Raw genomic sequence first — 13274 nt, forward strand, 5'->3', positions numbered from 1 at the left:
CGGATGGCCGAGGCCTTTGACCTGGCGATCACTGCCACGTCGGATTACTTGAAGGCCAAGGGTCTCCTCCCAATTTCAGCGGAAATTCCCGCCCGGGAACATGCGGCGCTTCTTACAACCATTCCCAAGCATATCTTTAATTATTTTGAGTGAATGTGTTTTCAGGAATGATTCCGATCGGCGTGTCTATCACGCGGCATCTGTAACCCTTAAACGCTAATATTAAATGAATGCCCACTCTTGCTATGTTATCCTCTTATTTCGTGTTCTTTTTTATTATGCCGACCGGTTACTAGACTTTTACCCGCAGGGAATTTCTTAACCTCTTTGCTTTACCGATCGATTAAACGCCCATCCATCTTGCCTGGGATTTCTATGAGCTTTTCGCTCTAAGTGTTTTTCTTTGCCTTGCTGATCGGCCAAACGACCATCCACCCCACCGTGGATTTCCATGAGTTTTTCGGTGTTTTCCTTTATCGCGCCGATCGGTCAACGAATTTCCATTCTTTCATGGACTCTCTGCCAATGCGTCGTTGAAGTAATTCGATGCGACGCTGCCTCATCTGGGGAGTTTATAGTCGCCAGTTCGACTCTAGAGTTTAACGTCGCCGCTCGACGGTCTTTCGACCGGGGGGTTTATAGTCGCCGGTGCGACTCTAGGGTTTAACGTCGGAGCTCGACGGCCTTCAAGCCGGGGGGTTTATAGTCGCCGGTCCGACTCTAGAGTTTAACGTCGCCGCTCGACGGTCTTCAAGCCGGGGGGTTTATAGTCGCCGATCCGACTCTAGAGTTTAACGTCGCCGCTCGACGGTCTTCAGAAATGAGCTTTTAGCTCAGATAATATACGCCCGGCCGAGCGGCACGGGTTCTTCACCATCGAGAATTTGGCTCGGATACTATACTCCCGGTAGAACGGCACGGGTCTTCATCATCGAGCATTTGGCTCGGATAATATACTCCCGGCCGAACGACATGGGGTCTTCATCATCGAGCATTTGGCTCGGATAATATACTCCCCGTCGAACGGCGCGGGGTCTTCACCCTCGAGCCTATGACTCGGATAATATACTCTCGGCCGAACGGCGCGGGGTCTTCACCCTCGAGCCTATGGCTCGGATAATATACCTCGGCCGAACGGCGCGGGGTCTTCACCCTCGAGCCTATGGCTCGGATAATATACTCCCGGCCGAACGGCGCGGGGTCTTCACCATGTCTTTATACAACTATCCGCTGGGCGCACAATGTTCATGCCTTTGCTTTGTTCTTATAACTTTCATTCCTGCAGCCACAATATACATCCGAACAGAATAATCATGAAAATACATCACATCGGCGCACCTTTCATCCGGCCCGATAGGGCTGGAGATGATTTGCGCTCCATGGCCTATCCAGTCGCCGTCCATCCTCATCCTCCAAGTAGTAGGCTCCAGATCGGAGCTTCTCGACGACCCCGCCCAAGGAGCCTCCATCTTGCCCACGTCACCGACTGGCTTCACTTTCTTCCATACCAAGTCGCTCACCTGGAATGCTCGAGGAATCACGCGACGGTTGTAGTTTTGCTTCATTCTTTACCTATAGGCCATCAGCCGAACAGACGCTTTGGCTCGCTCCTCGTCGATCAAGTCCAATTCTAGCTGCCTCCGCTCGGCATTATCATCGTCGTAGTTCTGGATCCGGACGGACTCTACGCCGACTTCGACTGGGACGACCGCCTCGCCCCCATACACCAGGTGGAACGGTGTTACTCTCGTTCCCTCCTTGGGGGTCGTGCGGAGCAGCTCGTCCACCCAGCTTCCCCCCATGTGATCGAGCCGAACCCGAAGGATTCGGAGTATCTCCCGGTTGGCTACTTCGGCTTGCCCATTGCTTTGGGGATACGCCATCGACATGAAGTGCTGCTCAATTTCATATCCCTTGCACCATTCCTTGAGTTGATTTCCGACGAACTGTCGCCCGTTGTCCGACACGAGCCGACGCGGAATGCGGAACCGACAGATGATGTTTTGCCAGATGAATTTTTTGACTATGTGCTCGGTTATCTTGGCCAATGGCTCAGCCTCTACCCACTTGGAGAAGTAATCTACTGCCACCAATAGAAACTTCCTTTGTCCGGTCGTCATAGGGAAGGGTCCTACGATGTCCATGCCTCACTGGTCGAACGGGCAAGACACGGTGGACGCTTTCATTTCCTCCGTCGGCTTATGTGAGAAATTATGGTATTTCTGACAGGAGAGACATGCTGCGACGGTCCGAGCGGTGTCCTCATGTAGCGTTGGCCAGAAGTATCCGGCCAGCAGGATCTTCCTAGCCAAAGATCGGCCGCCCGGATGACCTTCGCAAGATCCTTGGTGTACCTCCTGGAGAATGTACTCTGCGTCTTCTGAACTGACGCATTTTAACAACGGTCGAGAGAAAGCCTTTTTGTAAAGTTGATCTCCGACGAGAGTGAACCGGCCGACTCTCCTCCTTAGTAGCTGAGCTTCGTCCCGATCGGAGGGCGTGACCCCTGAACGCAGAAACTCCATGATGGTCATTCTCCAGTCACTCAAGAACATGAGGCCTTCCATCCGATCTATGTGCGCTACCAAGGATACTTGCTCGATTGATTGTTGGATGACGACCGGCGATATCGAGCTTGCTAGCTTGGCTAATTCATCTGCCACTTGGTTCTCCGCTCGGGGTATCTTCTGGACCATCACCTCAGTGAAGCCGGCCTTGAGTTTCTCGAAGGCCTCCGCGTATAATCGGAGTCTTGCATTGTTTATCTCAAAACCGCCCATGAGTTGCTGAGCTGCAAGTTGGAAATCCGAGTGGATCACGACCCGACTGGCTCCAACATGCCGTGCGGCTTGCAATCCGGCTATGAGGACTTCGTATTCCGCCTCATTATTGGTTGCCCGATAATCTAGCCGAACGGATAAATGCATCCGCTCTCCCTGAGGCGATAATAATATGATCCTAATTCCGCTTCCGAGCCGAGTGGACGATCCGTCCACATATATTTTCCATGTAGCTTCCGGCTCGGGCTTTTGTACTTCGGTCACGAAATCTGCCAAGGACTGCGCTTTGATCGCCGAGCGGGGTTGGTATTGGATGTCGAATTCGCTAAGATCCGTTGTCCACTTGATGAGCCGTCCAGATGCTTCAGGGTTCAGGAGTACCCTTGCGAGCGGGCTATTTGTCATCACAATAATGGTGTGTGCCAAAAAGTAAGGGCGCAACCTCCGAGCGGCGAGTACCAAGGCGAAAGCCAACTTCTCAAGACCGGTGTAGCGAGACTCAGCATATTTTAAGATATGACTTAAAAAGTACATTGGTTGTTCCTCACCGCTCGGCCTTACTAATGCTGAGCCCACATCATGCTCAGTTGAAGATAAATAAATGCGGAGCGGCTCACCTTCGGCTGGTTTCGCCAACACGGGTAAGGAATTCAGATAAGTCTTCAATTCCTTGAATGCCCGATCGCACTCCTCGTCCCATTGGAACTTGGTGGCTTTACGGAGGATCTTGAAAAATGGCAAGCTCCGGTCGGCCGTCTTAAAAATGAACCTTGACAGCGCCGTTATCCGACCGGTGAGACGCTGTACCTCTCGGAGATTTCTGGGAGGCGGCATGTCCTGCAATGCCTTTATCTTGCTGGGGTTTGCCTCTATACCCCGCTTGGTCACAATGTAGCCCAGGAAGCGCCCGCCTTTTGCCCCGAACAGACACTTCTGAGGGTTAAGTTTGACGCCATACCTTCTCAATGTTTGGAAGGTCTCCTCTATGTCCGCGTAGAGATCAGCCGCCCGGAAGGACTTGATAAGTATGTCGTCCACGTACACTTCCAAGTTGCGCTCGATCTGCTCCCTAAAGACCTTGTTCATCAGACGCTGGTAGGTGGCTCCCGCGTTCTTCAGCCCGAACGGCATTACATTGTAGCAATAGGTGCCATCCGCCGTGATGAAGCTGACCTTATCTTGGTCTTCTCGGGCGAGCGACACTTGATGGTAGCCTTGGTATGCATCCAGCATGCATATCAGCTCGCACCCGGCCGTGGAGTCCACCAGTTGATCGATCCGGGGAAGGGGGTAGAAGTCCTTTAGGCATGCCTTGTTCAAGTCTCGGAAGTCGATGCAGACTCTCCACTTGTTGCCCCGTTTGGAAACCAGGACAACATTTGCAAGCCAACTCAGGAATTGTACTTCCCTTATGTGGCCGGCCTCTAGAAGCTTCTCTACCTCCGCCCGGATGATCACATTTTGCTCCGCGCTGAAGTCCCTCTTCCTTTACTTCACCGGATGAGCGTCTGGCCGGACATGAAGTTCATGTTGCGCTACACTCGGCGAGACCCCCGGCAGCTCATGGGTCGACCAGGCGAAGACGTCGCACACTACAAGAAAACAGGGTTTCAGAAACAGATTTTTAAAACGGAAATAAGATCCGTTTTAAATTTTAGTAAATTATAAACGGATTTGCTACGGAATTATTATCTGTTTCATTTTTTTAATAAAAATAATATAGAAAAAAATTTAAAACAAAATTTAAAATAAATTAGAAACAAAATTTATAAATAGATTTTTATAAACTAAAATAAATACGGAATAACAAGGAAATTTGATACAAAATTTTATTCGTTTATAAATCTGTTTAAAAATATTTTAAACAGAAAAACAATCTGTTTATAATTTATATAATTTGAAAAAAAACTATATTAAGTAATTAGAAAAATACTTTATTTTAATTCATTAAAAACCCTAACCCTTTGCAATTTCTCCCAAATTCCACCCGACGCGTCTCCACGCGATGCGATCTTCTTCTCCAGTCCCAAATCGCGCACGCGATCTTCTTCTCCAATCCCAAATCGCGCAGGACTCCAAGGTAGGCACGACTCCAAGTTAAGGCGCACGCGATCTTCTTCTCCTGTCCCAAATCTCCACGGCTCAAAGGTAGGCGCGACTCCAACTTAAGGCGTACACGATCTTCTTCCCCGATCCCAAATCACGCACGACTCCAAGGTACGCAAGGCTCCACCGAACGCGATCTATTTTTAGTTGTAGGTAGATATGAGATTGATCGCATGGAGGTGAACCTAAGAAGGAAAGGGTCCTTCACGTCTTTGAGAGAGGATCTGAGGGAGACGTTCTTGCCAAAGGATCCATTTCGGTACCGTCTGGCTGAGGCAGAGTGTCACCAGTCCTCGAGATCTACGCTAATGCTCATGTACTTGGTAACCATTCTGGAATGGGGCCAAAATATAACCTTGCTAAGTTCCAATGCGATCTCCTCGTCGGCTTCACCATCGCCATCCTCGCTGTCCCACAAAGGCATCAGCTACGCTCGCCTCGCCTACCTTCACCCCTTCATCGGCCTCTGTACTATGATCTACTTAATTAATTCGGAATCCATTACATGCGTGATTAATTAATTAAGTAATTAATCACTATTTGTCCCTGTTTCAGATTCGAGTTTCATCCCACCGTTAATCTATGCGATATTTGGTAGCTCCACAAACGTGGCTATGGGGGGCACCGCCGCCGTCTAGCTGTTTCTTGCTTCGATCGGCTATCGGAGCAAAAGTATCGCCGGTTGACCACCCGGAGTTGGACACGCATTTGCTCTTCACCGCCGCCTTCTTCACTGGACTCTTTCAAGCGGCGCTCGGCATCTTCAGGTAATAAATTATAATTGACCATGCAGAGTTTCTATTTATTAATAGTTTTTCCTCGCTTGATGAGAATTAAAGTGCGTTTAATTTCTAGTGTACGTAAGCTGCAAAAAAAAGTCGATAATGTTTGCACTAATTATATATATATATCTCGATGGATGAATACGTGCATATGTAGGCTGAGTGGTGGAGTTCTTCTCACATTCGATGATCACTGGTTTCATGGGAGGTACAACGGTCATCTTCATCATGTAACAACTCAAAGGGATGCTGGGATTGAAATATTTCACCACAAACACTGATCTCGTCTCTATCATTTGCTTTATCAACTCCCACAGAGATGAGTTTGATACTTAATTAATTACTTGAAAATTAATTATAAATCATCTGGGACTGCTTGCTATTGCTGATAATTTAAAGTTTCAGTGAAGATGGGAAAGTGCTGCTCATGGGAGATACTTGATTACCATTTTGCTCCTTGATAGTCATGTGGTTATGATAACATATGCTTCATATTCTTCAGCCAACAGTCAACAAAAGGTCAACAAAGGGCATGCTTTAAAGCGTGTTAAGCTAGTTTTATTATTATTATGTCTTCTATTTAACTTGTTCATCTCCATTTACTGAACTTCATACTACAGTAATAAAAAATAAATATCATACATCATATACCAACATTGCTTCTTATAACATTCTATATCTAGACTGTCATTAACATTCTTAATATGTTAATTGTCCTAAGTTTGATTATATCATTTCTCCCCTAGGTTGTGGTCCAAATCTCAATGGAGATAATATAAATTTGTACTGTTGGTAAGTAGTCATTTTTTTATATAGGTTATTTCATTGCATGCTTGTTTTTTATATTTATTAAACTTATTCATTTCATGTTTCGATTTTGCTAGATTGTCTCAACAAACTTGGTTGGTTCATTAATCCGTATGAAGTAATTCATCTCATGGAGTTCGAGACAAGGGAGGGCAAAGGGAAAAAATCATAGACATGCGTGCTACTAGCAAGAGGATAGATGAAGACATTATTGAAAGTAAAAAAGTGTTGAACTTCTTATCACAAAAAATAGAGAGAGGGAAGAAAAGTTTATCTACTAAGGTAGGCAAAGCAAAGAAAAGGAGAAGGTTTGTAAAATGATTTAAGAGGTGAAATATTCAAATCATTATATCTAGGAGGATATGATCCTTGTGATCATGAGCGTCGTAATAGAATGTAAAGATTAGATTACTTAAGGTGAGATTTAAAAATTTATATATTTGATTAGATGATGTAAATATTTACTTATCCCAATGTTAATTTTATGATACTTTTGGATTAGAAATTAGTTATTTTAAATATTTATTTGAAATGTGTGTGTGTTTCTTATAGTAGATAAGAATATAGAAATATAATATAATAAAAAATAGAAATCAATTTATAAATAAAATTATATATAGATTTATAAATATAATTATAAACAGATTTATAAACAGATTAAAATTATTTTTTATATGTTATTTAAAACAGATTAATGACGAATTTAAAACAAAATTTAGAAACAGATTTTGTATTTGAAATTTATTTTATTTGGTTAATTTAAAAACAGATTTATAAACGACTTTTTAATCTGTTTCTAAATTAAAGACGGAATATTTCCGTCTCTTAAATTAGCAACGGGGCTTTCAATAACGGATTTTAGATACGGGATATTCTGTCTCAAACTTTTTTTTAGAAACGGAAAAGTGACTTTCAGAAACTGATTTTTTCGTCTTTGAAACCATGTTTTCTTGTAGTGGCAGTTTCGCCGCAAGCATTTGATCAACTTCTCCTTCTGCTTCTCCTCCAGATCGGATGCTATGAAGGTGGTGGCCTCCGGTCGGGATGAGTCAATCTGCACCTCCTCCTTTTCTTCATAAACTAAAGAAGGTGACTTTTTAGTGATAGCATGTACCTCGACCCGCGGCACTTTCCGAGCGGACTTGGCCTCGGCTCGGACCATCTCCACGTAGCATCTTCGAGCGGCCAGCTGGTCTCCCCGAATCTCCCCTACTCGATCCTCCACCGGGAATTTGATCTTCTGGCAGAAAGTGGAGACGACCGCCCGGAACTCGTTGAGAGCCGATCGCCCCAAGATGACGTTGTATGCAGAAGGAGCATCAACCACGATGAAGGTGGTGGTACTTGTCCTTCTGAGCGGCTCCTCGCCCAACGAGATAACTAGCCTGACTTGGCCGACCGACAAGACTTCATTCCCCGTGAATCCATAGAGGGGAGTCATCATTGGCAGTAGTTCAGCTCGGTCAATTTGCAGTTGGTCGAAGGCCTTTTTGAATATTATGTTGACCGAGCTACCTGTGTCAATGATTGGCTATTACGGCTCGAATGATCAGGGCGTCATCGTGAGGGACTTCAACTCCTTGGAGGTCCCTGGGCCCGAAGCTGATCTCGGGTCCGCTCGCCCTTTCCTGGCTGCAGCCGACCGCGTGGATCCTCAGTTGCCTTACGTGTGCCTTTCTGGCTCTATTGGAATCTCCGCCGGTCGGGCCTCCGGCGATGATGTTGATCTCTCCCCGAGATGCATTGCCCTATTTTCCTCCTCCTGAGCGGAAGGTCGAGGTCGTTCATTTGATGCTCGGTGGTGGGCTCCGTGCTGCTGACGATGGTGCCGCTCGGGGGATCGCCTTTCTATCCTTTGCACGGGGCTCCGTTGCTGATGTTGTCGGTCTGGTGAAGGCGATCGGTGGCGGTAACTCCTCGGTGGGGGATGAGCGATGGGGGGTAGGCTCCGACAGTCGCGGGTATTGTGAGTGGCCGACTGATGTAGTGAACAAAACATCAGGATCCATACCTTCCCCTTGTTCTTGGGCCGATCAGCCGCGACTTGCTGGACGGCGTGTGGCCGAGTGTGCTGATGAGGACGGGCGGCTTCGGCTCGCGGTCCTCTGGGTGGCTGGTGACTGATGGGCTGCTTCCGCTCGGCGGGAGCTGGTTGGTCGCTTTGGGCTTCTTTTCTTCTCGCCGCCTGGGCTTCCTCCACATTGATGTATTCGTTGGCTTTATGCAGCATGTGGTCGTAGTTCCAAGGCGGCTTCCGAATGAGCGATCGGAAGAAGTCACCGTCCACGAGCCCTTGCGTGAACGCGTTCACCATTGTTTCCGAGGTGACCGTTGGAATGTCCATGGCCACCTGATTGAAGCGCTGAATGTACGCTCGGAGCGGCTCCCTCGCGCCTTGCTTGATGGCAAACAAGCTGACGATTGTCTTCTGGTGGCGCCTACTGCTAGCAAAATGATGGAGGAACGTCGTTCGGAATTCCTTGAAACTTGTGATGGAGCCGTCCGGGAGTCTTCGAAACCACCGATGCGTCGATCCCGAAAGCGTTGTGAGGAACACTCGGCATTTCACACCATCTGTGTACTGATGCAGAGTGGCGGTACTGTCGAATTTACCCAGATGGTCGTCTGGGTCAGTTGTCCCGTTGTACTCCCCGAACGCAGGGGGCACATAATGCCTCGGCAGTGGATCGCGAAGAATGGCATCTGAGAACTGCCGGTTGGTCCGCTCGGGCGATGCGTCTGATCGGGGCGCCTTTCCTTTTCTGACGTCCCGGATGGGTGCCTCGTCCGATGAGGATCCCTTGTCTTGATTGGCTTGCGCCACCTCCGAGGGCATCTGGAACAGAGCCCGATGAAAAGGTATTGGGGCGGGCGGCGCCCCCATCTGAGTGCTGGCTGGCCCCTTGTTTTGCCCCCATATTGAGAGCTGCTCCTGTCGGTCTTCGGGTGGCGCTCGCCCCCCCGAAGCCGATGTTGCTTGCTGCACTGCCCGCTCGGCCTGAGCTTTTTGCCGCTGCTCCACAATTTTCGCTGCTCGTGCTTGGACGAGTGCTTCGAGTTCTTCAGGAGAGAGCGTTACCAAAAGTTGACGTCCAGCTTCTTCCATATTCTTGGCTCGGATTCAGGCGCGTTTCCCACAGATGGCGCCAATTTGATCTTGTCCGAGCGCTGAGTCGACGGACGCTGGGGACGTGGCACGCTCCGCTGTCTCCGACTGGTGGTGTAGCTCTCCGGCGAACCTGCAAAGAAGCCGAGCCGGGAGGGGTTTCCCGGCGACGATTCTCCGACGCTCAAGTCAGGCAACGAGAGAAGCAGCGTAACGAGGCTATAGTAGAGATGTGTGCATACCTTCGTCAACGTCTAGGGGTCCTTATATAGGGCCCCGGGGAAACGCGGGCACACTTCCCGATGCGTGCACGCTTCCCCAAACTTACCTTAATGAGCCTGTGTCAGAAAAGTGCCTCTGGCGCCATTCCGCAATCGTCCGAGCATATCCCGGATGTGACGGTGGAAGCTTCCACCGTATGATCCTGTGTACGGTTCGGCCGCCAACTCTGCTGTTTGTCGGCAGCAGGTGTCTCGAGGATGATGTTATCCCCTGTCTTCTTTGTCCTCTTGCGTCCCTTGTCTGTTCCAGGGCCGAGCGGGTAGGCCGCTCGGCAGGCATATTACTCCTGTCGCCGGTTATAGTCATCGGTCCGACCGGGATACCTCCCGGCCGTATGCTCGGATGATATTGCCCTACCTCTGTTGCCTGGTGCCGGCTGAATGGACATTCCATTCGGCCTTGAAACCTTTTTGCCTTGGAGCATCGGAAACCCGACCCCCCTAGTCGGGTTGTCTTTCATTCGGTTCGGGGCATTCACGGCAGGTCGGCCTGCGATGCCCGGTCGGTAGGCCTGCTTCTTCCAGTCGGCCACATGTCGTTGACCTTCCGCGAACGAGGGTCCCCCGTCCTTATCACCGGATCAAATAATAAAGAGTAGTAATTAGCTCCTGTTCGTCCAGGATCAGGAACTAGTCAGAGTCTCAGTTTAGGGATCCCAAATGGACATAAACTGGACCGACGCCTACTGTCCTCTCAACCGGGTTGCATCCTCACTTAATCACTCTCCTCCAGTGGCTTACCTCTTACCACTTTGCCAGACATCTGGTCAGCTTGTCGACTTATTTGGACTTCATGCCAGCTATCTGGTCGGCCCATTGACCTAGCTGGACTTCTCATGAGATATCTGGTCAGCCGTTGACCTATCTTGACTTCGTACCAGCTATTCGGTCAACCCGTTGACCTAGCTGGATTTCCTGCCAGATATCCGGTCAGCCCGTCGACCTCTCTAGACTTCTCCTGCATACTTAATCATGTGGTTAGATCACAATAAAACCTAACTTAACTTACTTGTCATTTATCAAAACCTGAGTTGGACCATTAGTGCAAATTGCACCAACAATATGTGTATAGTAGAATAGGCTCTAAATCTCTTCTTTTTATCATGTTGCATTATCAAAAAGTTATATTTGTCTTTGTCTTAAAATTCTAGGCTAAATTGTTTTGTTCAAAACTCCCAGTTTTACTAGTATTTTCAAATATTGGACATAGCTTAAGTCTATTCCCCCTAGAAAACATGTACCCATAGGTTTCAACCAAAGCATCTCATAATCACACTAGGATTACCTTGGTTGTGTATGAAAAATACTTAGAATGGTGTGAGATGCATAGGGTACTACTGCCTAGACTTTAGAATACTTATGCCTGTGCATCAACATAAGTCCGGATAATAAATACCAAGTCAAATTGATCAAGTTAAGTTATCCATTTTAGTCAAACTAACTGGAACACTTACTTAACTTGACTAACTAAGTGAAAGCTACTATATATCTCATGTTAACAGTTAATAGCTACAGGTTAAACATTTGTTCTAAGGAAAATAGATGTTTGCTTTAAAGATTTTTTAAAATATTTTTACTTTGAACTCTCATGCTTGGACTCTAGGACCCTAAAACTTAAAACACTTGATTAAATTTTTTTTTTAGCATTAATAAGGGGGAGTGAAAGGAGTTAAGGAATTACAATTTTTTAAAAGGGTTAAATATTTTCTCAAAGTTAAAGTATTCTTTTTCAAAATTTCAAAATTAATTTTGTAAATATTTAAACTATTTTTAACTAATTGGCTAAATACTTAACTAAGTTTGTTTCTTCTAAGTACTTGATAAATTTTTTGGCTAAAGTTTTTTTAAGGAAAAAGCTAAGTTTGTATCCCTCAATTGTTTGTTTCAAAGGCTTAACAAATAGACTAAGTTGATTAAAAGTTATATTTTTTTCTAAAAACTTAAGTTTACTTAGAATTCTTTCCTCACTAATTTATTTTTTTTAATATATGGTAAAGGGAGAGAGAATAATTGAAAGTTAAGGGGGAGTGTAAATTAAGGGGAGCTAAATGTAAAAGTAAAATTACCTTAGTATATATTTCTTAATTGCTATATTCTTCTGTTATATGTTTTTACTTAACTTTTGAATCAGATTGTCATAATAAAAAAAAGAGAGATTGTTGGTGCAGGGAGTATCAAACCTATGTTTTAATAATGGCAAAAAGGTTTAAAGTTAAGTTGTCTTGTTATCTAACAAGTGTGACTGAATTTGCAGGAAAATCCTAAGTTATCTTAGGCAAAAGTCCTAGTAGATTTTAGGCAGGTGGAAAGTCCTGGTTGTGGTTAGGCAACGAAGTCCTAGTCTAGAGGACTGGGCGAAGTCTTGGCAGGTAGAGCACTTTGGGCGAAATCCTAGAGTCGGGGACTCTAGGTGAAAATCCTGGCGTTCGCGGACCAGGTGGAAGTCTGGACAGTCGTGGAGCGGACGTTCAGCATGAAGACATGAAGTCTCGGACGCTGAGCAAAAGTACAGATGGTCTGGAGGACCAGTCTGGCAAAAGGTAAACTCTCCTGAGAGGAGTAAGTGAGGGCATGTTCTCCGTTGAGGGAATAGTAAACGTCGGTTCAACCTAGGATTTTTGAAAAATCTGAAAGTTAGAACCGGACAGTCCGGAGGCTATCAAAAGTTATTGTTTTATATTGCTTTATTGTTTGCTATTTGTCTAACTCTATTTTATAGTAAGACTAATATTTTTGTAGGGTCAGATGGTGCCTTGTTCCGTTGACCGAATGTACGGATCGATCGACCAAACCCTCAAATAAAAGGATCAGATTTCTCTCTTCCATGCACTTGCTCGGTAGATTCACCTGTGATAGCAATCAAGTACATTCTCAGTTCGTCACGATCCACCAGTGCTTGGTGGCGATCACGGTCTACCGTTGTATCTTGAGAAATAGACGACCTGAGAGAACCTCGAAACACAACCAGAGGTGGCGTGAATCTGTTTCAAGGAAACTGTTTGAAAGCATGTCTCAACATCTTTATTTCCCAACTCGACGATTTGGACTCTTCTTCTCGACTCGACGCCCACTTGGGAACATTCAATTTCCACTCGGCATCTACTTGGGAACACTTGAATTCTGCTTAGCATCCACTTGTGAACATTCGACTTCCACTTGGCATCCACTTGAAAAAACTCGGATTTCGCTTGGCATCCACTTGGGAGCATTCGACTTTCATTCAACATCCACTCAGAAGCACTCGACTTCCGCTCAACATCCACTCGAGAACACTTAAATTTCGCTCGACATCCACTCGGGAGCATTCGGCTTCTGCTCGACATCCACTTGGGAGCACTCAAATTCCGCTCGTCATCTACTTGAGAGAACTCATCCTAACTCAACATCGGACATTCTAACTTGGACCATCGAA

General features: G+C 46.4%; 1 long non-coding RNA gene across 1 annotated transcript; it reads left to right on the plus strand.

Moving 5' to 3' along the window:
* Nucleotides 1-4732: 4732 nt before the first annotated feature.
* LOC121975412 lies at nt 4733-6980 on the plus strand. Its single transcript, XR_006110324.1, has 5 exons — nt 4733-5354; nt 5442-5653; nt 5826-6187; nt 6415-6460; nt 6553-6980. It is a non-coding gene; the product is annotated as an uncharacterized LOC121975412 (long non-coding RNA).
* The last annotated feature ends 6294 nt before the right edge of the window (nt 6981-13274 follow it).

Source organism: Zingiber officinale, chromosome 4B (genome assembly GCF_018446385.1).
Source record: "Zingiber officinale cultivar Zhangliang chromosome 4B, Zo_v1.1, whole genome shotgun sequence".
In the NCBI taxonomy this organism is placed as follows: Eukaryota; Viridiplantae; Streptophyta; class Magnoliopsida; order Zingiberales; family Zingiberaceae; genus Zingiber; species Zingiber officinale.